The sequence below is a fragment of the Gopherus flavomarginatus genome, chromosome 15 (assembly GCF_025201925.1).
Source record: "Gopherus flavomarginatus isolate rGopFla2 chromosome 15, rGopFla2.mat.asm, whole genome shotgun sequence".
In the NCBI taxonomy this organism is placed as follows: Eukaryota; Metazoa; Chordata; order Testudines; family Testudinidae; genus Gopherus; species Gopherus flavomarginatus.
The window spans coordinates 5,993,201-6,020,167 of NC_066631.1; the positions used below are offsets into that span (position 1 = coordinate 5,993,201).

At 47.4% G+C, this 26,967-nt stretch overlaps 1 long non-coding RNA gene across 4 annotated transcripts in view; it reads right to left on the reverse strand.

Moving 5' to 3' along the window:
- The window catches only part of LOC127034717 (uncharacterized), a 163,182-nt gene that overhangs the window by 84,899 nt on the left and 51,316 nt on the right, over window positions 1-26,967 (reverse strand). For 3 of the 4 annotated variants that reach the window (XR_007769464.1, XR_007769463.1, XR_007769462.1), the window contains exons 2-4: window positions 16,716-16,854; window positions 7,672-9,674; window positions 6,059-6,092 (exon numbers count right to left, since the gene is read on the reverse strand). This is a non-coding gene — a long non-coding RNA (uncharacterized LOC127034717). Of the gene's footprint in view, window positions 1-6,058; window positions 6,093-7,671; window positions 9,675-13,915; window positions 13,961-16,688; window positions 16,855-26,967 lie in introns of all 4 variants that reach the window. The other variant, XR_007769465.1, reaches the window with a different exon arrangement.

Genomic DNA, 26,967 nt, shown 5'->3' on the forward strand with positions numbered 1-26,967 from the left:
GGGATTAATTAGACCTGGCTCAGCTGGACAGGAAATGGGGGGTGAATGGAGGGTGTATAAAACTCAGGAGCTGCGAGCAGCTGGGGGCTGCAGGGAAGTGGTCTGCACTCACTGAAGGGAGGTGTGTTTGTGACTACAGAGTAGTCTGCACTTATTCCAGGTGAGAGAGAGAGGAGTTTGGTCTGGCAAACCCAGGGGGAACCAGGAAGGTAGGAAAGGCTTAGAGGACCAGCAGTGAGGCATAGGATAGTGCAGACCTTGGCTGCTGATCAGAGGCTCCCTGAGCTGGGCACCTGAGGAGAGGGCAGGTCTGGGTTCCCAGACTAGCCACTGGGGAAGTGGCACAGATCAGGCACCGGAGAGCGGACAGCTGGGGACAGTTTGCCCTGCAAGGGGAGGACCATAGTGACCAGGCCGGAGGGCCAATCACGAAGAGGAAGCAGCAGCTCTCAGAGCGAGAGGGGCCGCAGGACGAGAGAGGATGACTGGTGGAGAGACTGCCAGAGATGGGGGCAGCATCTGGAAGGAGCTAATCCCCAAAGTGGTCAGGAGGAGGCATCCCTACCGGTGGACCCTGTGACAGTGCCCCAATTTGTTGCAGTTTCTGCAAGATTTGTCCTCGAACCAGCAATCACTCGCATTATGAGATGGTTTTGCACAACGAAAGCCCAAAGTCATCGAATATCCTCCAGTCTGTGCTTTCCGTTGGACTCCCCAGTTTATTACATACCCACATCACATGTTGCTGTTGCTGTTGCAGTTCCCTAGCCGCGGAGATGGCTGTGTCCATTGATACAGCAATTTCTAGTGCACACTTTGGGGTCAAATCAGCCCCCGTCAACAACCGTTTCTAGGTTGCTTTGTTTTGCATCCCCCTCCCATTAACCAGTCCCTTAATGCATCATTTAAACTCTCTCCAAACTAGCAGTGCTCTGTCCAGCTCATTAATCCAGCCACAGATTCAGGAACTGTCTGGTTTTGTTTTCTGGAGTCTGTCTATAAAAGCGGAGTGGCTCTGCAATCCCCAGCAGCTTTGGAGATCAGGGGTTGGGTGGAATTTCCACAAACTCAGCACGTATTGTGTCTAAGGGTTTAACAGGAGCCGTTATGCTGCACAGACAGTTACAGGCATTAGCTCCCATTACAGTCAGTAAAACCATCACCTTTTTCTCATTACATGTCCCATTGTTATTCCAGGCTGTTCCAGTCCCTCGGTACAGGGTGGGCTAGTTCTCTACTGAGCTACCAACCACGTCCATGTTCCCCAAGCCGTCAGACATATTTAACCCTCTTCTATTTATTTTTCTCTGAATAAGCAGTTAGTTTGCAGTCCTAGTGGCTGCTCTTTCAGTTTCACTAGGCATCTGTCGTCACTCTCTGGTTCACTGTTCTTCTGGACTAGAGTCCTTCCTTTGTCACCATTTGTGGTGGCTTTTGCTCTTTCCACAACGTACGCAGGAAAGAGCCGCACAGGCCCAGCAGGGTTCAGATAACCGTGTTCACTGAGCATGTACAACAAGTCAGGTCTAGCTACATACCCACAGTTGCTCTGGCAGGATTCTAGCCACTTCTGCAACATAGGACACAGTGAGCACCACTGAAGGGCTCACACACTACTTAAAGGGATACTACTTATTCCAATATACTGGACACCTATTCCACCATGGCAGAACCCATCACAGACATTCAGCAGCCTTGACAGTCCCTACTAGACCAGCTGCTCTTTTCAGAGCTAGTGTGTTCCTGAGCTTTCTGGAGTAAAGGAGGAGGAAGAGTAAAGCATTATGGGGCATGTGTGACCCAGATAAGAACTCCTGAGGTCTGAATGAACTGGAGGTGAGAGGGAGTAATTGAGACACCAGAGGTCAGGGCATAAAGAGCAAGCCCTTGAGAGGCTGGTAAAAGCTTCTGACAGAACAAGCAGCAATGGTTTCAAGTTGCAGTGGGAGAGGTCTAGGCTGGATATTAGGAAACACTATTTCACCAGGAGGTGGTGAAGCGCTGGAATGGGTTACCTAGGGAAGTGGTGGAATCTCCATCCTTAGAAGTTTTTAAGGCCCAGTTTGACAAGGCCCTGGCTGGGATGATTTAGTTGGGGATTGGTCCTGCTTTGAGCAGGGGGTTGGACTAGATACCTCCTGAGGTCTCTTCCAACTCTGATATTCTATGATACAAGCAGCCAGTCTTTCAGGTTTCTACTGAACTTTCTTTAGTGTTACCATCTCGAGCTGAGATATGCACCTGCCCTACTGGCTGGAGATTTCTTCCAGCAAAGCTGTTTCAGATGGGTTGGGACAACAGAGAAACTGACCCACCAGAAAGGCCCAGTCTGGCTCATTCTGCTATGAAAGGTCACTTCCTGGGAACTCAGTGAGAGCACAGGATCCATACAGGGCTGCCCGGACTTCGGCTGAGCCATTCACTCTGGATGAGTAATTTCCAGCCCTGACTGAAGTTGCTGTGGATGAAGAGTTCCCCCAACAGCTTGATGTGTGCAGGGACCAGAGGCCCTGACTGATTCTTACACCTGAGGTCAGGTGGCCCCCCAGTCTTCATGGCTGGCCACACCTTGTATCAGTTGAATTTAAGGAGGCCTGCTAGTGTGGCTGCTGTCCCCCAGGCATTCTCTGAAAGCTAGTCACCAACAGAAAGAGCATCTGGGATTATCAAGCATCCCCTTGGAGTGGCCCATACCAAAGTGCTCTGCTCTGCTAAGTGACAGATCTGAAAACAGAAGAGGGAAAGCCTCATCCAGTAGGGATGCATGCTCCTCGTGCATGCGCCCAGGGACCTGTTCTCAGCCCAGTCCCATTCCATATCTTTTATCAATGGTCTTGAGGGAAATATAAAATCATTGCATGCCAAGTTTGCGGATTACAGAAAAATGGTGGAGTGATGGGGACGGGTTAGTTATACAGAGTGTTCTGAACACTTGATATACTGGGTTCATTTGAACAAGTGCTTAAAAGCAGGGTCATATATCTAAGAACCAAAACTGTAGGTCACATTACTAGATTGAGCCCTGTACCCTAGAAAGCAGTGACTCTGAAAGAGACTTAGGGGTCCTGGTTAACTTAGGGGATCCCAATGCAATGCTGTGGCTAAGGAGGCTGGTGCAATTCTTGGATGTATAAACAAGGGAATGAGACCAAGTAGGAGTCGAGAGGCAGCCTTACCTCTGTATATGGCATTAATGAGACCATTACTGGATGCTGGGTCCAGTTCTGGTGTCCACACTTCAAAAAGGATATTGGAAAAACTGGAAGAAGTTCAGAAAAGAGCACCAAGGATGATCTGAGGACTGGAAGATGTGCTTTATAGTGAGAGACTAAAGAAGCTCAATCTATTCAATTTGTCCAAGAGAAGATTTGACCGTGATCTACAAGTACCTACATAGGGAAGAGATTACTGATAGTGGATGGCTCTTTAATCTAACCAAAAACGGCATGACAAGATTCAATGGTTGGAAGCTGAAGCTAGAGAAAATCAGAAAAAATTAGGTGCAGATTTTTAATAACCAGGATAATTAATAATTGGACCAACTTACCTAGGGATGTGATGTATTCTCCAGCACTGGGAGTCTTTAAATTAGGACTGGTTAAGCATTATGTTTCCTAGCTTTCAAAAGTTGTTTTATATGGGAACTAACTTCAATAGAAATTATGTCTGGTCAATTAGGAAACAAACAAACAAAATTTAATGTTGCCGATGTTTACATGGAAATGATTTGTAAACCAATTAATACTTCCTAAATAAACAGATTAAAAAAAATCAGGATTGGAGCTCTTTCTAAACACCAGGCTTCAACCAGCCAGGCATTATGGGCTCCATGCAGGAATCACTATGGAGGAGTCAGGCTGGATGATCAGAATGCTTGCTTCTGGCCTTCAAATCTATGAATAAACTCCCTGCCTGCACTGTTGCTGGCAGCTTTTCTCCAGTGTACATTTGTCAGTCTGTTTTCAGTGCTCCTCGATTCATTGTGACCCCACAGTTAAGTGCCCTCAGAACCTCCTCCTTCCCTCTCTACTGCCAGACAGTGAAATTCATCCTCTTACCAAGAGCAAACATGAGACCTGACGTCCCATGAGGCCCAAGTGCCAGTTTAGTCACTGCAGCCCCCTAAGAGCCTTTGCACGGGGCTGCAGTGATACAGCATCGAAGATTCAGACACTGATGGCTTGGTGACCTGTGGGTAGCTAACGTGTGTTACTTGGAGACAAGTGTCTGTAGCGGAAATGGTTTGGAAATGGAAACATTTTCTGCCCCTCCTGACCTGTGCTAGGAGTCAAACCCCAGGCAAGCTGCATTTTAAAATGTAAAACACAGTAACCTGGGAAGCTCAGGCAGCTGTTTTGCCAGACTGTGTTGTCTTTGCACTGACAGGGAGAATACGTCAAGCCAATTGTCTGGGAGTCTGAAAAGACGACTGGGAAAAGCCTTTTCTGAACAGAGAAAGTGTGTCTAAAATGTGCCTTGAAGCCGTGTGGAATGCAAGAGCAGGAATTATTCAAATGCTGCCAACCCTTCACAGATTCTAAGGCCAGAATGGATCATTGTGATCATCTAGGCTGATGATCAGCACAGCGCAGAGAATTGCCCCAACAGAATTCCTAGAGCGGAGCTTTTAGAGAAACAGCCAATCTTGATTTAAACATTGTCAGTGATGGAGAATCCATCACGTCCCTCGGTAAATTGTTCCAGTGATTACAATCTCACTGTCAACATTTCACACCCTATTTCCAGTCTGAGTTTGTCTAGCTTCAACTTCCAGCCATCAAATCCTGATAGACCTTTCTCTGCCGGATTGAAGAGTCTATAATTAGATATTTGTTCCCCACGTAGATACTGATACACTGTGATCAAGCCATGTCTTAACCTTCTCTTTATTAAGCTAAGTAGATTGAGTTCTTTGAGTCTATCACTAGAAGGCAGGTTTTTTTTAACCTTTAATCATTCTTGTGGTTCTTCTCTAAACCCTCTCCAGTTTATCAAAATCCTTCTTAAACTGTGGGCACTAGGACTAGACACTATTCCAGCACTGGTTGCACCAGTGCCAAATACAGTGATAAAATAACCTCTCTGCACCTACTCGAGATTTCACTGTTTATGCACCCTAGGATCGCATTAGCTTTTTTTGGCCACAGCATCACACTAGGAGCTCATGTTCAGCAGATTATCCACTGCGGCCCCCAGATCTCTTTTAGTGTCACTGCTTCCCAGGATAGAGTTCCCACATCCTGTATGTGTGGCCTACATTATTTGTTCCTATATGTACACATTTACATTTAGCTGTATTAAAACACAAATTGTTTGCTTGCACTCAGTTTACCAAGCAATCCAGATCACTCTGAACCAGTGAGCTGTCCTGTTGATTATTTACCGCTCCCTCGGCTTTTCTGTCATCTGCAAATCAGTGATGATATTGTTTTCTTCCAGGTCATTAAAAATGTTAACTAGTGTAGGGCCAAGAACCAATCCCTGCGGGACCTTACTGGAAACATATCCACTCAGTGATGATTCTCTGCTTATAGTTACATGTTGAGACCTATCAGTTAGCCAATTTTAATCCATTTAACGTGTGCTGCATTCACTTTATATAGGTCTAGTTTTTTAATCAAACTGTTATGCAGTACCAAGTCTTACAGAAGTCTAAGTATGTTACATCAATACAAATACTTTTATCAACCAAACTTGTAATCTCATCAAAAAAAGATATTAAGTTAGCTTGACAAGATCTATTTTCTGTAAACCCATGTTGATTTACATTCATTACGTTACCCTGCTTACATTCTTTATTAACTGAGTCTTGTATCAGCCACTTATTAGCTTGCTCTGGAACAATGTCAGGCTGACAGACCCATAATTACCCAGGTCATCCTATTTATCCTTTTAAAAAAATGGCATAACTTTAGCTTTCTTATGGTCTTCTGGAACTTCCGCAGTGTGCCAAGACTTATTGAAAGTCAACATTGATGATCCAGTGAGATCCACATCCAGCTCTTTTAAAACTCTTGGATGCAAGTTATCTGACTCTGCTGCTTTGAAAATGTCTTACCTTAGTAGCTTTTGTTTAACATTCTCCAGAAGTTCTAGGGGAATGGAAAGAGTGATGAGACAAATATAGATCAGAAATATTTATTGAACACTTCCCTGCCTTTTCTGGATTATTATTGATAATTCTACCATTTCCATGTAGTAATGGACCAATAGCCTTGTCAGAACTCTTTTGTTCCTAGTATATTTTAAAAACTCCTCCTTATTGTCCTTAACTTTGCTTGTCATACAATTTCTGATTTATATTCATTACTATCAACTTTCCCTTTCTTCCATTTGTAATTTTATATCTATATGTCTGTATCTATACCCATATAATAGTTTCCTTCAACTTTCCCTCTAAACCAGGTCACTTTTTTTAACCAGCACGGCCTTCTTCCTCATTCGTGGGATTGTGACTTTTGGGCATCTGGTAAGGTGTTCTTTAATGATTCTCAATTATCATTCACATTTGTCTGATTACATTCTTCCTCCCAGCTGATCTGGCTCATAATTGTTTTCAGCTTTGTGAAATTAGGCTTTTTAAAGCACCAAGTATATATATTACTGGTCCGGACTTTATTCTGCTGGCACACTATAAATGCGATCAAGTCATGAATACTTGTACCCGAGGTACCATTAATTTTTAGTTCTGTGATCAGTTCTTCTTTAACTGTTGGAAATTCTATCTTAGACATTGTCCTCTGCATTGTCTGCAACAGTTTTTGTGTTAGGAAATCATGATAGTGTTTAGAAATTCAAACCATGTTTTAGTACTGGCAGCCTGAGACTTCCAACATATGTCACTCTTGAAGAATCCATGATCATGCAGCTCTCTCCTCCTCCCTGCCCCCTACAAATTGTAGATAGATGGGTAAGGAAGCAGTCATCCTGTTCCCTAGAATATTTTGGTGGTCTGTAGCAGCCACCAATTATAACCCATCTTGTGCTTTCTATGTTAAGACATTGATCCGTAAGCATTCGAGATCATTTTCTTCTGAGTTATCAGTGACACAAACATTTTTGACGTAAAATGTCACCTCCCTCTGCTTTTGCCCACTCAGTCCTTCCTAAATAGGTTATAACCATGGATTTCAACTTTCCAGTTGTGCCAATCATCCCACCAGGTTTCAATCATACCAACTGGATCAAATTTACGCTCATAAATGAACCATTCTAGTTCCTCTCGTTCATCACCCAGGCTCCTCTCAGTGGTGTATAGGCAATTTGAGAATTTCCTCTCCATGTCCTTTGGTTACTAGATTAATTTTGTTCTCAGCATGACAATTCTGTGCTAACAGATGCTCATATCTTCCCTCTTTTTACCCTCCCCTTCTGCTGTTAGTTTCCCCTCTCCTGACTACTCTAACCAGCCTGTTATCGAGGAGAATGGTTCTTCTGGGGAACTCCAAGCAGCCAGAACCCTTCCCTTTGCTGGGGCGGGCATGGGTCCATATGGATTGCGGGGCTGGAAAGCCTAAGGTCACACATTCCCACTGCCACAGATGCCATCTGCTTGATGTTGGGTTTTCAGCCATCTCCCCAGGCTGCCACTCTAGATCAGCGGACAGTGCTCTTAACCTTGAAAGCTCACATTAGGGCTCTGGGACATACCAAGTAGTAAGCAGTGCTCACCCCATGCTGACACTGTCCTGCGGCCCTTGAGCTGTGCATATTCATAGATATAAGAAGATTCCAGGAACATCACCCTGGAGGCTGGAAAGTCTGAGTCAGTGTGAGGAGATGGTGGAAGCAGCTACAGGCAGCCTCTAGAGCTCTTTTGCTTCAGAATATCACCAGGTTCAGTCTTCAGTGGGATTCACGGTCTGTTACCATTCAGTTTTTAAGTTCTCAGGCATTTTGTCTTCACGATTACACCCGTGTGATGTACAGCTACAGTAAGGCATGTATCTATGCCATGCCCAGGGTCCTAGGCCACTGTGAGGTAACTCAGCCAGTCACCACACTTACTTGACAATTAATTTACATGCAACAATTTCATTGGTTGTTTGAGGGAGACTGCACAGAAGGTGGGTCACCCGCCACGCCCATGTGATGGAATGGGCTTTCAGATGCTAGTACACAATGAGATCACACAGGGCTGGAGAGGCAGAGGACATGGTCTCGGGGGTGGCTGAGTTCTCTCATCTTTGGTTTGTTTTTGATGGTGTGGATGCTTTCTTCATTGAAACGTATTCTCTGTGTGTGTGTGGTGGGGGGACCCTGAACATTTTCACAGGGGGATACTTGACATTTAGCTGGTGATCAGTTCCCGTTATTGCACAGAATGCCAAGCTCTGGAGAATGGGGACAGAAGTGAATGTGAATGGTCGGTTCAACTCATTGCCAGTGGGAAACACCTGGGAAAGGTGAGGAGTGAACCACACTCTGCAGCAGGATATCTGGCATCTGACTGTGCAGAAGGCTGGGATTTTCTACTGACTTAGGGTAATTTCAGGTCTGTGGTGAGAACAGCTGCATTGTGTGCTGGGACATGCAGGCAGTGGGTTGGCAGGGTTGGCATGCGATGCAGATGTGAGCTGTACTGTTGGGGAGTGCTGTAGGGACACAGCACCATGCTCACCTGCCAGTCACTTCTGGAGCAGGCAGCGGCATTCCCTAGATCCCATCACCACCCCTCCCTCCAAAAGGCTTAGGGTGACCAGACGTCCCAATAAAATCTGGACTGTCCTGATTTTGAAGAGTTTGTCCAACATCCCGACCAGAGTGCAGTCGGGACTCCATTTGTCCTGATATTTTGTTTCCTGGTCTTCGGCGGCAATTCGGCAGAGAGTCCTTCAGTCGCGGACAGTCTTTGGCGGTATTTTGGTGGCAGGTGCTTCTGTCTTTGGACACAAGATTTATTACCCCATGCTGAAATACCACTGAAGATCATGCGTGACTGAAGGGCTTTCTGCCAAATTGCAGCCAAACTCCCGGACAAGTGAGTGTAAAAAAACAAAACAAAAAAAACCGCCCCCCGTGGCGGTGCCGATATTTCCCCCTTAACCTCTGGTCACCCTTAAAAAAGGCTGCAGCCACTACTGGACTCTGCCAGGCTTTGTGTATTAAATGTGCATTGCCCTTTTCTAAGGAGTCTAACCTTTATTCCCCAAATCCAGTGTCAAAGATGTTAAGTGCAAGTACCACCCTCTGTGTATTAGAATGAGTTTGGAGTAAGGTGGGGTTGCAGCCAGCAGCTGGTACCCTTGAGAGCATAGGCACAGAGCCCTGTGAGTCAACTCTCTGTATGCACACAGCCAGCCACATGCCCGGGACAGCAGTCGGAAGGACGTGGGACCCTGGCTTCTGGAAATGTTTATAGAGAAAGCCTTGGGGCCTGGCTCTGCAGGGGGAGGGAACAGGTGAAGTGAGTGCAGGGAAAGGGAGCCCCAAATACCAGGGGGCATCGATGGGCCTAAAGCCTGAGACAGAATGAAGGAAGAGAGGTGAGTGGTGGAGAGGGATGTGCATGGATTCCACTTCTGGTTGGCTGGACCAAGGCGCCGTGCAGCCACATATGAGGCACAAGGACCATACAGATAGGGGTGACTTCCATGTTCGGACTGGTTTCAGCAACATCTGCTTCATCAGCAATAGCCCCTCTCTGGCACCTGCCCTCTGAGCTCCCATAGCACCTGGCACATCAACAAAACCCACCAGAGGCAGGTCAGTAGCATCATCCCCATTTACAGATGTGACCCCCTGTGGAGTTTGCTGGCTTCTGCAGCTACAGCAACAAGAGCTCTGGAACCTCCAGCCATTGTGTCCCAGCCTGCTCAGGGTCAAGGGCAAGGACAGAGTAGGCTGGAAACTCCTACAGATGCCAATGGCCATTTCCTCTGGAGTGATTTAAAGCAGCCAAGGAGGAGCCAGGGCTGCTGACTTGTCGCTTTAGGCAGTTTGAATTTGGAGCTGGGAGAGGATCAGTGCAGCCCGGGGAGTCTGATCAGCTCCCACTCCCCACACAAAGGGAGACGCCGAATTATTGTGGGAGTTAGTATGTGACCAGGGAGCAGCAGCCCTGTGGAGGCCAGTGATAACTGAGGCAGGGAACCAAACTGGCGCCGGTACCTAGAGGTAACTGAGACCTTCACAGGGCTCCAGATCAGGGAGCCAGAGAGGACCCTGCCCCATAAGAGAAGCACTTTTCGTAGGACTTATCCTCAGCATCCCATCCCCCGGGAAGGAGCTGGAGAGGGAGCTGGGGGTTATGTAAAGTGGTAAATGCAAGAAGGAGGAGAATATGTTATATTGTCAAAATTTGAGTATTTTAGTTATTTTTAGCTCTTTCCTGCCCTGGAGTCTCTCTTTCCTGTCCCTGTAAAGTCCCCTGGTTTAAACTGTTCACTTTAATTGTGTTTGGGGCTTGCATTACTGTGTGGTGTATGTGGTGTGCTGGGTTATATTCCTTATGAACAAAGTACTAGAATTAGTCATCTTCCAAAAGGACTGAACCCCTTGTGCCCCAGCCCCAGAGAGGAGTCCCCTTGGGTGGAGGCACCAAGTGCTTAAATAAAGAACCCAGGATCCAACCTATGCAAAGGTGCGGGGGTGGTGGGGAGAAGCCACTCAATTAGCAAGCACCAGGGAGGAGGCATGGGCCACACCTCAGGGAAGGTGCTATGCACAACGGGCAACTGACGCACAGAAAGGGGCAGGACTTGTCCAAGGAGGCACAGGGAGTTTGGCAGAGCCAGGAACAGAACCCATCTTTTTTTATGCCCTGCCCCACCTCCCTGGAGAATGACGCTAAGGAGACTATGTCTGAGGGGTGTGTTCTCTCTAAGCACAGCTGTCACATGGTGATAATGGGGGCCCTACACCAGTTAGGGTTTTATGGAAAGTGAGCAACATTTGGAATGGCAGTCAGAGAAGAACTGGCAGCCAGTGCAGAACCTGGAGCTTAGGTGAGATGGGCTCCTGGTCTGCTCTCCTCCATGGGTTTGCAGTCTGCATCAGCTGGAGTTTGTGGATGGATTTCAGGGTTAGCCACAGGCTAGTGCCATGGCTAACCAAAAATGAGAGGAGGGGGGTCTATCCACAGGTTCTATCAGGTGTCAGAGAGAGAGAGAGCCTGGAAGCTGGGCCTGGTGTAAGACCCGATGGCCTGAACCACAGTCTGCACAATCAGTCCAGGCCATGAAACAAAGTCGGGCCATGTATATGTGACCCTGGTAAAGGTATTGCTAGTGTTACTAAAACACAGGCACTCCTGGGACCCAGCACATACTGGGTGTGTATGTGGACACATTCCAAAATATTAACCTAGGTCCATCCTGACCTTACACCAGACATGAGGGTTTGCAGAAGGGATGAACAGGGATTTGCCAAGACATCTGGGGCAAGGGCAGGTAATAAGCAGATGTCACGAAACATGTATAGTGGTATGAGAGTTGTTTGTCTCAGTCTATAAACATCAGGGTGCTTCATTTTAACCCTTTATGCAGCTGAGGGAACAGCAGAAATTCCCACTGCTGACTGAGCCATTCCTTACCACTGGGCACTAGTGTGTTAGTGTCCCTGTAGCTCCTGTGGGATGCTAATATTGTGCCTTGAGAACAATAAACCTGGCTGAGTGCCTTTGTCACCGAATCGTTCCTGCAGTCTCTCTTTATAAATCACATTGAGGTCTGCTGAATTAGCAAGCTCTGCTATCTGCTGGTGCTAATAACACTGGAGCTCCAAGAACAGAAGCACGCAGCAGCCGTAACAACCTGGCAGACTGGACAACATTCTTCAGCAACATACTTAACATCAGGCACCCAGGAGCAGTGGGGGTTAGTGGTGTCTTGAGACTGCAAAGAACTGCGACAATAGACTGGCTCCTCCACTGACCTGCATCCACTGCATTGTGGGGATTAAGCCTGAATCAGCACCTGTTCTCTGCTAGGTGGTGGGGTGACCTTCCACCAAGTTTTAGGCTGAAAACATTCGTTCTTTGGTAACAATCCTAAGTTTTTGAGGAACACACAGACACTGCTACAAATATTGTTATTCCATCCACAACCCAATTTTCTGTTGAAAAACTGTTTCTATGGGACTTTTGTGAGCAGCTCCAGCATAAGCTGATGGCAACAACCCAGTAGGGGTTCTCCTTCCAAAGCAAGCTAGTGCCATCCTTCAGGAAACTTGTGGGAAAGGGTGACCCAGGGACCTGGTGGTGCCAACAGGTAGAGGGCACAGGAGGCGCATAGGGGTTCTCAGGGATCTCCTGGGTCAGATATTTGCATATTAAGTTAACCAAAGGGTGGTATGTAACATTTTTATCAAGCACCATTAGCTCACTGGTTGTCATAGTCATTTCCAAATGTAAGTATGGATGACATGTAAGGAGTTTACACTGGAAATGATGTTCTCCAAGCCTTGGAGTTAAGACAGGTAACCAAGAGCTAAGTTCTCTGTAAGCTGCGTGGCCACTCGGCCATGCAGTAGCCTTCTTAGCACTGCTCAGGCTGGGGGTTGGGTTTGCCTGTAGAGAGAGTGAGGCCTGCATAGGCTGAGGCCATGGCCAGTGGAGCCAAGGCCTGCTCACGCTAAGGGCAGATGATAAGAGCGAGGTGCCTCCCAACCTTGGGTACCAAGGGAAGTGTCACAGAAAGTGTCAGCCGCACTTATTGCTGGGGTAGCACTTCACTCCTAGGGCAAGCGGGATCCACAGATGGTACCTCTCCTGACAATGGCTCTTGCTCGTGTTTCTCCAATCCATGCTACCCTGCTGTTTTCCTGTTGGCGGGTTTTGTTTTGCCTCGTTATAAACTTTGCTTTCTTTCTGCAACCAGGTATCAGAGGGGTAGCCATGTTAGTCTGGATCTGTAAAAGCAGCAAAGAATCCTGTGGCACCTTATAGACTAACAGACGTTTTGGAGCATGAGCTCTCATGAGTGAATACCCACTTCGTCGGATGCATGTCTATAAGGTGACACAGGACTCTGCTGTTTCTGCAACCAGGCTCAGCCAATTTCCTCTCCCTCCCACACTGCCCAGCCGGGGACCTTGTCCAATCCATGCCCAACACAGGGTGGAGCTGACACTTGCAAACAGTGTTCATATCCCCCTTGCTAATGATGCAAACAATTTGAAAAGCCATTGAAATGCAACCCAGGTCTCCTGTAGGTGGATAAATCACAGTACAGAGGCCATTGGGCTACTTTTATGTCCCTGCTGTGGGGCGGCTGCCCCACTCCTGCCCTGAAGGGGTTAAAAGCAGTCCTGGAGAGGGCTATGGTGGGGTAAAAGGGGTTAAGAACAGCTGGGGAAAGCTGAGTGAGTAGGTGACCACAGCTGTGGCCAGCTCAATCAGAGCCCAGCTGCCCCTTATAAGAGGGCAGTGGGCCAGAAGCAAAAGAATCTCTCTCTAGCTCTGGAGAGGGAAGGACCTGGCTGCCTGGGAGCTGAGCAGGCTACCTGAAGTGAAGCAGTGCTGGGGAAGGGCAGAGGGAGCCGGGGAGCTCCACCCTAGTCAAACCTCAGGCTGCAGGCCTTGCTAAAAGGCCAAATAGGTACTGGGGCTGCAGAGGGGCAGCCCAGAGATAGGCAAAGGCAGGAGGTCCTAACCCTCCTTGCCGATGATGAGTGGTTTAGGATTGCTGTCTGCCCCAGTGATCGAGGCTAGATAGTGACTGGCAGTAGCCACTGAGGCAAGGCAGGGATAGAGAGTTGGGGGTTCCCCTGGCTCGGGAGACCCAGATTGTGGGTTACTGCTGGGGGCAGAACCCCAGCGTAAAAGGGCACCAGGGTCCGGGAGGGACACCGGGGCCAGCAGCAGGTGAGATATCGTCCTGCAGAGGGCGCTTCAGGCTGGAAAGAGCTAATTCCCGAGACGGCCAGCAGGAGGCGCTGCGCCAGTGAGTCGTTGCCCCACCACAGTCCCCCTTACCGTTGTATCTGAGCACCTCACCATCTTTAATGTATTCTCCCCACCCTGTAGGAGATAGGATACACTGTTATCCCCACTGTACAGATGGGAACTGAGGGGCAGATTTACAAAGGGTGGTAGGCACCTAAAGATTCAGATGGGCACCCAGTGGGACAAAAGACAGAACCTAGGTGCGTTAGCCTGTTTGAAGTAAATGCTTGGATGCTGTCGTAATACCACTAGTGGTCTCTTGGCAGCTTTCGGGAGCTGACTACCCCTGAAAACCCAGAGCAAAGTGACTTCCCAAAGTCCCCCAGGGCAGCCGTGGAAGTGCAGAGAACTGAACCCATGTAACCACGGCTCTAGATTCATGCCTGACCCACTGGCCGCACCACTGTGCAGCAAAGCTGGCTGGGTAACCTTTATCCTGAATTCCCTGCCAGGAGCTGTGTGCGATTCTTGAGCTACAGGGTTCTAATCACAGGCCTGTTGTGTAGGGCTTATATATTTACAGCCTTAACTCTAGCTTAACAAAGCTTTTTCTTTGGGAATAGTTACGGTGACAGATGGACTGACGAATCAACTGCCCGTCTCCTCGCTGACAAGGAGTCGCAATAAGGTGTGTGCTGCAGATTTATGGGTTAGTAATACCACATGGTGCAGACCGCACAATGCGACTACCTGCAGAAAGCTCCATGTGACTGCTCTCTCTAGCCGTGATGCCCATCACCATGGTATCGAGGCGGGGGGGGCAGTCCAGCTCCCTGGAAAGCAACAGCGTTGCATCCCCCCTCTCTCTCTGCATCCTGCACAGAGTCATGGGGGATTTGCCAAGTCCCTGCCATTCTGTGCACGCTGCGTATAGGGAGGTAACTGAAGGTGTTGGGGAGGTCGGCTCGCGCTGTACAGATGGATGCTCTGCTGCTAGTGCTTACAATGGACTCTAAGGGGCAGCAGCAGCACCACATAACTAACACAAACCATGGCCCCAGGCCTTCACGGCTCACACTATAAATCCAAGATGACAGACGCCATGTGGCAAGAGTGGGGAACAAACGTGAAGTGTGATCAAAGCCATAGCCATGATGTGTGTGCATCCAAGTGGCATCTCTGCCCCGTCATTCCTGCCTCAGCAAGCCTCTGAGCCAAATCTGCTGCATTTATTGCCACAGGCAGGATTTGGCTCATTGAGAAGGAGCTCTGCTCAGCCCATAAGTAAAGGCTGTTCCTCTTAACTCAGCCGCACCAACGCCAGCTATGCTCTGCCTACGGAAGTTTGGTGCGGTACAGTAGTGACATCATGATGCCGGTGATGATGCCAGAAGCAGAATGAACACAACTTTCTTTTGTTAGTCACAATTTTAGGCCAGGAGGGACCATCTGATCATCCAGTCCGACCTCCGGTATAGCACGGGTCACCAACACCATCCAGCACCCGCACACTAAACCCTACAACCGAAATGTGACCAAAGTATTACAGCCCTCAAGCCCATTGTGCACCACAGGCGGGACCAAGGTGCACCAGTGCCTGAGGCCCTGCAGTGACAAAGAGATGGTTAAATGAAAGATATCAAGATAATCCTGGCAAATGACCTGCACTCTACACTGCAGAGGAAGGCAACCACCCCCAACCTCCCATCAAGGTCACCGCCAATATTACCGGGGGGCGGGGAATCATGCCCAACCCCATAGATAGCGAGCAGTTAGACCCTGAGCACATGAGCCAGCCAAGCACCTGAGAGAGAGCATGCTCAGCACCACCTCAGAGCCCTGGCCCTCCCCACTCAGTGTCCCATCTCCAGCTGTGGCCATCTTTGATGCTTCAGAGGAAGGAGATAAAAAATGCTCCCAGAATACATTGGGGCGGGGGAGAGACGAAACCCTGAAATATGAGCTTTAGGAACATAAGACATAAACCAGAGCCCAAGCTGTAATTGAGGCCTTAGCAGTTAGAAAAAACACCTTTAGCCTCGCAGACGGAGCTGCCTTGTTCTGGAGGGCACTGAGAGACACTAAATGTGGATCCCCAGGATGTCCCATGGGCTCTGTATTCAGGGCTTTGTTCCAGCACATGCACTGTACACATGCATCATGGGAGGATCTGGCCACAGAGATGTCAATCTGTAACATGCAGAGCAGATGGGAACAATTTCACTTAGCTGAATTGACTACATCTAGGTTCAGACATCCTGATAATAGTGGGATCAGCCCAATATTAGGGGCTTTGTCCCACATCCCAATCAACATAATGTCAGGACGTCATTTGTCCTGTATTTTCCAGGTAACACTGAAAAGTTTTGGGGGGAAGAAGGAGCCAAATCCCAAGCCCTGCTGCTGGGACCCCAAGCAATCGCCCTGCTTGCTAGCCCCTAACGCCATTCCGTGGCACCACTCTATGCAGCTATCCAATCATGTCAGGTTTTGTGGTGCATGCATCTGTGCACGCTTCCACGTGGTTTCACTGATGAAGACTTTGTCTCAAAGTGTCATGATGGCTAGTGTTGCTGATGAACAGAGCTATAAAGGCCTGTGATCAAAGGAAGCATTGTATTATAGACTAACAGAGGTATTGGAGCATAAGCTTTCGTGGGTGAATACCCACAGTACGTCTGTTAGTCTGTAAGGTGCCACAGGACTCTTTGTTGTTTTTTATAGATCCAGACTAACACGGCTCCTGCTCTGATACTTGACATCTGTACCAGTGGCTCTCAACCTTTCCAGACTACTGGACCCTTTTCAGGAGTTGGATTTGTCTGGTGTACCCCAAGTTTCACCTCACTGAAAAGATACTTACACTACCTGCAGATGGTATAGTGCTTACCAAAGCTTGTTTTCATTTAAAGCTGGCAATTCCGGAACTCTGAAAACATTCTCCTGGCTACCCCACATGCACAGGGTGTTTTGCCTTCCAATGTCGTTGCAAATGCGCTGGCTTCATGCTGTTATTTGATAGAGTTTCTCTGTAAAGAAAAGACAAAGCTTGAGGTGGATCGCTCTTTGTAGATGAGAATTCAAAAGCAATATTTCTTGCAGAACTGATGGGGTTTTTTTTTCAGTCATTTTCAATTTCTTATCATTTTTGCCGTCGCCACTACCACTGCTTCCAGCTCCGCATTTTAAACATCTATCCATTTTTTACATCACAACTGCATACACACCATGACAACTTCAACCTCAATAATGCGCATGCATGCATTAGTAAATGACATTAAATACATGTCTAATACAGTGCGTTTACGCATGTTACATTACTGTATAATATAGTATATAGAGCAGTATAAATGAGTCTGTAGGAAATTTTAGTTTGTACCGACTTCGCTCGGGCTTTTTCTGTAGCCTGTTGTAAAACTAGACAAATATCAAAATGAGTTGATGTACCCCCAGGAAGACCTCTGCGTACCCCCTGGGGTAAACACACCCCTGATTGAGAACCTCTGCCTCCTTACTGATTCACTATTACTCAGTGTGCATGTATGTGTGTGTGCATGGTTGTGTATGTGTTTGCATGCGGATGCGGCAGGTAAACAAACCGGCCCAGCCCGCCAGGAGCTTTCCCTGAACAAGCGGCGGACCGGTTTTGAGAACCACTGGGCTACATACCACAATTAGTAGTTCTGCAATTTCATATTTGAGTACCTTTACAATTCTTAAGTGAATACCACCTGGTCCTGGTGATTTATTACTGTTTAATTTATCAATTTGTTTCAAAAATCTCCTCTACTGACACCTCAATCTGGGACAGTTCCTCAGATTTTTTACCTAAAAAGAATGGCTCTGATATGGGAATCTCCCTCACATCTTCTGCAGTGAAGACTGATGCAAAAAAAATTCATTTAGCTTCTCCACAATAGCCTTATCTTCCTTGACTGCTCCTTGAGCACCTTTGTCAGCTAGTGGGTCCACTGATTGTTCAGCAGCCTTCGTGCTTCTCATGTAAATAACAAAATTTTGCTGTTAGTTTGTGAGTCTTTTGCTAGTTGCTCTTCAAATTCTATTTTGGGCTGCCTAATTATACTTTTACACTTCACTTGCTAGAGTTTATGTGTGTTTCTATTTTCCACAGCAGGATTTGACTTCCAGTTCTTAAAGGATGCTTTTTTGCCTCTAATCACCTCTTTTACTCTGCTGTTTAGCCATGGTGGCATTTTACTGGGCCTCTTAATTTTTTTAAAATTTATTTATTTGGGATATACATTTAGTTTCAGCCTCTATTGTGGCGTTTTTAATTAGTTTAAATGTAGCTTGAAGGCATTTCAACCTTGTGACTGTTCCTTTTAATTTCCATTTAACTGGCTTCCTCATTTTTGGGTAGTTCCCCTTTCTGAAGTTAAATGGTACTCTGGTGGGTTCTTTGGTATTCCCTCCCTGACCTACGGATGTTAAATTTAATTATATTATGGTCATTATAACCGAGCAGTTCAGCTATATTCACCTCTTGGACCAGATCCTGTGCTCTACTTTGGACTAAATCAAGAATTGCCTTTCCCCTTGTGGGTTCCAGGATAAGCTGTTCCAAAAAGCAGCCATTAATGGTGTCTAGAAATTTTATCCTATCCTGAGGTGGCATGTACCCAGTCAACCTGGGAATCATTGAAATCCCCCATTATTATTGGGGTTTCTGTTTCTGTAGCCTTTCTAACCTTCCCATTCTACAATACCTTGTCAGGTGGTATGTAGTATATTCCTACTGCTACATTCTTATTATTAAAGCCTGGAATTTCTCTTCATAGAGATTCTATGGTACAGTTTGATCCATTGAAGATGTTTACTGTACCAGACTCTATGCTTTCTTTCACATATCGTTCCATTCCCACACCAGTGTGACCTCTATAATTCCTGTATAGTTTGTATCATGGTATTATTGTTTCCCGCTGATGATCATTGTTCCACCAAGTTTCTGTGATGCCTGTTATATCAATATCCTCATTTAACACCAGGCACTCAAGCTCACCCATCTTAGTATTTCGACTACTAGCATGTATAGATAAATTACAGAAAGTGTCAATATTTAGTTATTTGCCTTCCTCTGATGTAATTGAACGGGGTTCTTTTTTTGTTTGACCGTTTTGCTTCAGATTTTACCAGTACTTTATCAACATCTATCCTCTCCTCTTTATTAGGAGATAGAGTATCTCCTTTAATACATCCTCCCCCAAGGAATGTCTGGGTCTGAACCGTGTGGTCCTCCGCACCTGTTGGGTTTCCCCCCAGACGCTGCACCACTGCAAGGTGAGGTTTACCCCAGCATAGATGAAATGAAGATGTTACCACATTGAGGTGATTTGCACTGGCTCATGCCCCACTTCCCATCAGTGCAGCAGGTCTGCATTAGGTGCTTGTGCTGGTTCACCAAAGCAATGTAGTAAATGGGCACAAATTTCCTCCCTGCAGACAAGCCTGTATTGTGCTCTGATTCCGTGGTACCAGGAGGACCTCACTTGACATGCTCAGGGCAACTACGCGCATGCTAAATTGTTTTGCTAGATCAGGGTCAGTGCGCTGTGGTTAGTACTGAGTCAGGTGGAGCCTGAAAGGTTCTATGTTAACTCCAGGCTAAGATTCTCATGCTCCTGTCACTGGGGCTGGTCTCTCTGAGCAAAGCTCATGACTTCTTGGTTTCCTTAGTGGTTTGGAGGCTGGTTTGTTTATTGTATGTTGATGACACTATTGGTCTCTAGACTGCTCAGAAAACAATTTTCCCAGCCGGGATGTCTTTCTTATCAAGCTGTGGTTTTAGGTACATTGGACTGGCTGGCTAGAAGCTCCAGACATGAGGCCTCTTTGAATAAACGTCCACTATTGCTGCTTCTGCCGTGCTGAGCAAGCACTTTAACATTGTGTGCGGTGGGAGTGTAGCTGCCCAGGACAGAGAGGTTGGTTGCTTATTCAGCTTCAAGAATGCCGCCCCGGGAAAGATGAGTGTCAGCATTCGCATTTTGAAATGTCACACTTATTCGTAGGTTCCAAGGCCAGAAGGAACTGCCATGATCATCTAGTCTGACCTCCTGTGTCACACAGACAGAGAACATCCCCCAAATAATTCCTAGAGTGCTTACAAAATTAAAATATAGTTCCCTGGAGTTTGAGCAACCTCCTCCTGCAAACTACTACATTCAGGCTGGTTGAAAAGTTTTCATGAAAACTGTTTTTAAACAGAAATTGGGTTTGCAGCTCAACAATTCTTTTTTCAGAAAGTCTCTGCTCTCTGTGGAAACTTTCTATTTTTCATCAAAGAAACCAAATGCCTAAAAACCAATAATATTTAGATTTGGATAGCTTGCCATAAAGCATCATGGGAATTGTAGTTCAGTTACCTCATGTCCCCATTCTCCTCTAAGAAACAGGCTCCTCAGTCATACTATATCTTCTATGAGGCACCACAGAAGGGACTCCCATGATGCAGCTGCTTTCCCTCACTATGAGGAGAGGCTGTGATGCATCATGGGAGATACAGTCCAACCAGGAAGACTGGCGTATAGAGGAGAATGATAGCATGAAGCACCATGGCAGCATTTCAGAATCAAAATAGTTCGGTTTTCAATTTTTCAGTGAGAACAAAATATTCTTGCAGAAAAAAATGCATTTTACAACCAGACCTACACAGCACATTGTGTGACAGCAGAGTGTTCTGCAGCTCACTGCACAGGCCAAGCAGGGGATGCTCCAAGCCCCTTTCCTGATTTCACACACAATGTTCAGAGCATTTTGTACCTTCTCCTTTACCCCCAGGTTTGGATGCCCCCTCACCGCCTTCCTGCTGCAAACAATAGTGTATTTGATTAGAAGTGGCTGGGGCAAGCTCCTTCCATCCATACAGCATTCCTGCTGGGGATTGCATTTCAATTCTATTACCTTGGAGAACAGGGCATTCATGGCAAGCAGAACCAACCAAAATCCTCTCCACTGTTTTATTAGCAAAGAGAGGAGCTGGATGCAGGTTAAGCTGAACAAACAGAAATTTGTTAAACCCTGTGCACTGCTATGTCCATATGTCTGTGTTTCTTCAAGCCCAATTTTTCACATATTCTGCTGTCCTGGGGTCCCATAAATAACAGTCCCTCCCAGGAACAGGGGCTCACTGACTCCAGTTCCATTGATCATGATACACCTTCCCTAGTTTACAAACATTTTAATATAAACATTACAAACAAAGAATTGACACCCAAACCCTCAGCCCGTGTCTGTTTGGCCAGATGTTCCTAACACATTACTGAGTTGGAGGCTTGTCTGTACTGCAGAGTCAGCTGGTTACATAGTCACAGGTCTCTCCTCATCAGTAGCAGGGCTTTGGTCCTTCCTGCCATCAGTGCCTGTACTGGAGGATTCTCTCTATGATGGGACATTCCTGTGTGCCAAAAATGCTAACAAGGGGTCTGAACTACTAGAAACAGCCTTGTGTAACTGTGTCTTAGCTGTCTTCACAGGTGATTCCACCTTACCAGTACTCTGTGGGTGTGTTGGGGATGAGGTCTGGTGGTCAAACTCCCATCTGCATGCAAATTCCTTGAAATTCTCCAGTGGAAATTGGGGTCACCATTAAGGAAGGGATAGATAATCAGAGAAAACATCACAAATGCTACTCTAGAAAGCCATCGTATGCCCATACCTCAAATTCTGCTTGCTCCATGTCAAAAAAAGATATATTAGAATTGGGAAAAGTATAGAGAAGAGCATCAAAAATGACTGGGGTGTGGAACAGCTTCCATATGAGGGAGAATAAAAAGACTGGGATTTTTCATCTTAGAAAAGAGACGACTGAGGGAGAATATGATGGAGGTCTATAAAATCACGACTGGCATGGAGAAAGTGAATAAGGAAGTGTTATTTACCACTTCACATAACAAACAAACAGGGCTCACCCAATGAAATGAATAAGCAGCAGATTTAAAACAGATATAAGAAAGTACTTCTTCGCAGAACGCACAGTCAATTTGTGGGAACTCATAGTCAGGGTATTCTGTGAAGGGGAAATGTAAAATTGGGTAAAAAAAGAATTAGATAAGTTTGTGGAGTATAGGTCCATCAATAGCTATAAGCCAAGAGGGTATCCCTAACCCTCTGACTGCCTAATGCTGGGACTGGACAACAGGGGATGGATCACTCAATAAATTGTCCTATTCTGTTCGCTCCCTCTGAAGTATCTGACACTGGCCACTGTCAGAAGACAGGATACTGGACTAGATGGACCATTCTTATGGGTCTGTTGTCAGTGAATACAGCATCCACAGTTCCATGTTTCTCAAAGTCAGCCTTCAGTTTGCCAGATGCTGACTTGCTTCTTGTATCAGGTAGGGCATGGACATCCAAAAATTTTGAATAGCAGTCCATTGTGATCAAGTACTGCTTTTCCTTGAAGGTAAATAAGTCTTCTCCAACCTTTTCCACGGTCGAATGGGCAGCTTATATTGTAACAGAGTTTCTTTCTGTTGGCAGTTGTCCCACGACTGGTGGGTGTCACATCCTTCTGTAAAGGAGCGGAGTGATGTATTCATTCCCAGCCAGTAAATGCACTCTTGAGGCCAGCTAAGACAGCAATCCCTTTGGAGCACCACAAAGAAGCTTTTGCCATGATTGTCTCTATGGGTTTGTGGTCTGTTTGCACAATTACTGGGTGGCCATAGTGTACAGATGGAATCGCTCCATTCCAAATACTGCAGCCAGAAGCTCTGTTTCGACTTGGGCGTACCTTGTTCAGTTTCTGCCAGGGCTCTGCCAGCATAAGCGACTGCCTGCTCCTGTTCTAGAGCGACACCCAGTCAGTTCTCGCATCACTCTGGAGTATCAGTGGCTCTCCTGGCTGGTTGTACTTCAGGAAAGGGGCATTCATTATGATTTGTTTCAACCTGTCAAACGTTCACTGATGCTGTTTTCTGATCAGACCCATGGCTTCTTTGGCTGCATTCCCCTTGTGTGATTGTATTTCCCAAAAGGGGTCAGTGTTTAGGGATGGTGTCCTTAGCTTCTGTTTGCTAGAGGCTGGGAGTGGATGGATCGTTTGATGATTCCCTGTTCTGTTAATTCCCTCTGGGGCACCTGGCATTGGCCACTATCGGCAGTCAGGATACAGGGCTAGATGGACCTTTGCTCTGACCTAGTATGGCCGTTCTTATGTTGCTTACCCATCCACAACCACAAACTTCACTTGGTGCCACCTTTTATTTTTCAGGTCCCATTTCCTACAGGCTGCATTATGGTCTCATTGCATATTATAATGTGATTGTGCCTGCTCTTTGTTATGGGTGTGTTGGAGTTCCATTCACCCCCAGGAATCACATAGCAGGAAGTCCCACTATCCAGCTGAAAGTGCACAAGGTGTTGCCCTATTACTATTGCTGCATGCATGGAGGTTGGTATTGTCCCATGTTGCTTTCTTGTCCTGACGGCCTGAACCTGATATGCTCTCAGGTTGGAGGAGAGAGTTCTGATGTCATAACCACTGTCTGAAGTGCTCTCACCCTCTTCTACAAGTCTGACTGAATCTCTGTAAGACCTTCCCCTGCTCTAGTGCACACTGCTAAAATGGTCCAATTTGCCACATTCCTGGCAATGCTGCCCTGGAGCAGAGCACTTCTTTACCCGCTGCTGCTGTCTCCCACAGTAAATGCATCTTGCTGTGGGTGTGAAACAATGGCCACCAGATCCCCTTTGCTCTTGACTTACTGCAGGTGCTTCAAGGATTGTTGTGCCACCTTCATCTCCCATCCTTTCTTTTGAGGCTTCTGCACACTTCATGTCTAAGCAGCATTTAATGTGAGCTCATCTTCCCTGAGCCATCGCTCCTGCAGGTGATGATCCCACGTGCCGCAGACTGTCTTGTCCCAAATTAGGAAGTCTGTTAAGTTCCCAAAATTGCATATAACTGGCAGTGTGTGTAAGGCTGTAATATCAGGATCTACCTCCCTTCAGGTTTCTACCATTGGTCTCTAGCGAAAAACGTGTGTTGCTTCACAGTTTTATTCTGCTTGGGGGATCAACAATTCCCCAGTGCTCTCAGGGCTGCTGTGAGGCTTGAGACATAGGCAATCGGGGAGGATAAGAGCCAAATGGGTACTGGAACCACCATGTCTATATGTTGACAGGCCAGTGAGTACACCAAAGCTCGCCGACCCTGTAGATTTCTGAGGGGTAGTTGGGATTAGGAACTAACGGGAATAAAATCCCTTCTCTCTGAACAACATGGGAACTTCCTCTATCGCCTCATGAGGAACAGAGACTGGACTTCCTGAAGCAGCACCCTCTTGTGAGAGTAGTCACTGCAGAGGGGTGGGGAAGGTGATTGGAAGGAGGGTAGAAACAAAAGGAAGGGTGTATCCCAGTTCCACCATGCTCAAGACCCACTGGTCTGTGATGATGTGGGTCCAAGCACTTCGGATGTGGGACAGGCGGTTGGCAAAACCAGGGGTCAGGAAAGATGATACTGTGGAGAGTGCCATACTGTTCATGACCAACAGGTCAAAGCGTTGCTTAGATGACCCAGGTGGCCTAGAAGAGCTAGCAGCTGCAGAGGAGGGTGGAGGAGGAGGACGCCTCTTGTAACCCCTGCCCCTCTTTTTGGCCAGGTCCTGGGAGTGTTGCAAGAAGAGCTGAAAGCACTGGGAACATTGTGGCTAGAACTGCTTTCTTTTTGTTGCCGGTGCATAGATCCCCAGAAACTTAAAGATCACCCTTGAATCCTTCAGGCTGTGAAGCCTCTCATCAGTTTTACTGGAGAACAGTGAGGGGCCTTCAAATGGGAGGTCTTGAATTGTTTGTTCAGCCTCCAGGAGGAGGGCCGACGTTGGCAGCCAAGGTGAAAAGGCGCATCATGATGGTGGAAGCCACAGCTCAAACCCTGGAATCTGCCACATCCAGGCCCACCTGCTATGCTGTTCTGGCAACTCATTTGCCTTCCTCAACCAAAGAAGAGAATTCCTGCTTTGCCTCATCATTTGCCTCTCTTTGAACTTCAGGATATTATCCCATAGGCTGAAATCATATTGACCCAGCAGAACTTGCTGGATCATGACCCTGAGTTGTAAACCCCCAGTGGAATAAAGTTTCCTGACAAACAGATCTAGGTTTTTTGTTTCCTTGTCCTTGCCTCTCCTTTTCATTGGTGGCTGTGACCACCAGGGAGCCTGGAGGAAGGTGGTTGTCAAAGTGTTCAAATCTCTGTGAAGGGCCATGATATCTCTTCTCCATCCATTTGGCAGTAGAAGGCAGAGAAGAAGGGGTCTGTTGTAAAGACATGACAGGCTCCAGGAGAGTCTTCTTAATAGGGAGAGCTACCCTAGAGGGTCCTGGGAGGGTAAAATGTCCGCAATCCTGTGTTACCTTTCTTGTATCTCTTCTGGCTGGACACCTAGAGAGGCAGCCACCCTCCTCAGCAAGTCTTGATGGGCTCTAAAATCATCAGGAGGGGAAGAGTAGATTCAGCTAGTAGTGCCTCATCAAGCGATGAAGAAGAAGAGGCTAAAGGTTGCTGAGGAGATTCCTCTGTAGGGAAGTCCTGAGGATATGCCTCTGCCTGTACACTACTGATGCCAGTACTTGGGGGAGGAAATTGGTGACCTTCCTGCAGGTGCTCCCGGACCTGGCTGATGTAGAAGTGCAGGAAAGGGTCAGAGATGTTTTGGCCTGTAGAGGGAAGCCCCAAGGGGTCCAGATGAGCCATTGGTACAGGTGGGACCCAGCTCTGTGTAGGCCAGTGGCTCTTACAATGCTCAGGCTGTGGGGGGCACCGCAGTGGGCAGGCACCACATCGGGGCTACTGGGCATGCTCAGGTCAGGACACAAAGGATCCGACTTCCAAGTTCAGTGAGGAGTCTGTTTCCTCCAGCCATGGCGTAGCTGAAGCCAGGGTCCAGGGAGCTGGGCTCCAAGTCTGGAGAAGCGGGTACTGATGAAATTGGCCCATGAAATTGGCTCATTTAGATTGTGAGAGCTGAAGATGAATGGTGCCCCTCGGGCTCCAGACCATCCTTCATCAAAATGGCCATTTTAGGCTTGGGCAAGAGACAGTTGAATGATATTAAAGGCATTAGAAATTTCTAAGAGCCCTGACTCCAGGGCCTATGATGCCCAGTTCTTATCAGTAAAGCTGAATGGGGATGTAATGATCTGAGTGTATAACCTGTCAGACATGAACATGCTGCACACACCAGCCATGCACTGACACTGAACTACATGCAGCTGTGCTCATGGAAGAGGAACCACTGCAAGTGGGAGGTCCGGAGGACAGGCAGGGACTCCTGGCAGGCCTGGGTAACCTGGCACACTCTGCACAGGATGGCAAATCTGTTACCAGGGTCTGGAGAGGGGGAGCTTCCCTGCACCCTGCGTGTCCTGCCTGCCTGGTGCACCAAAGAAGACGTGGAAATTCCCTGTCAGGGCATTTCCTCTGAATGTTGCCTACCTGATGGATTGTCAGCTGAATGCAAAAGCATCTGAATGGATCATGAACAGCTAGAAGCAGCTTTTGGATCTTCAAACCAAATTGAACCATGGGGTTTGGCTCCAACAGGCCAGGAAGTCTTCTTGGAGCCTCCCTCCTGGGGTTTCAGATCCCAGAGCTCAGCTGTGCAGCATTTGGGGCTTTCCAGACAGCAGTGCAGAGAGGGGCATGTGGCAGTTCCCAGAGCAGGGTAACATGAGCACCCCGCAGAAGGTATTTCTAGGGCCATGAGACCTGCAGCATGGCAGATGGGATGTATCCTAGGAGGACAGGAGCACACTGAGCCTCTTACTCGCCCTGGTACACTCCACAGGCTTCTCTGGAGCTGCCCCAGATTCACCTCATGTGAGGAGAGGAGAATCCAGCCACTCAGCTCACTCCCTGTTGAAAACACTCCAGCAACTTCTCTCCCTCACATAACACCTGCAGTCTCCTGATGGCCGGGCTGTGACCCTGCTGCTGCTCTGGGCAGGGAGAACTAGAGACGTGTTCCAATCCCAGGCGGGTGAGCCCCCACTCAGTGACATGGTGACATTCCACCCATCCAGTGCCACTGCTCAGGGAAATTCTGTCTCCCTGTGACAAATGGGGCTGGCAGGGAATCGATTCCTCCCTGTGCTTGTGGGATGGCCAGGGGCTG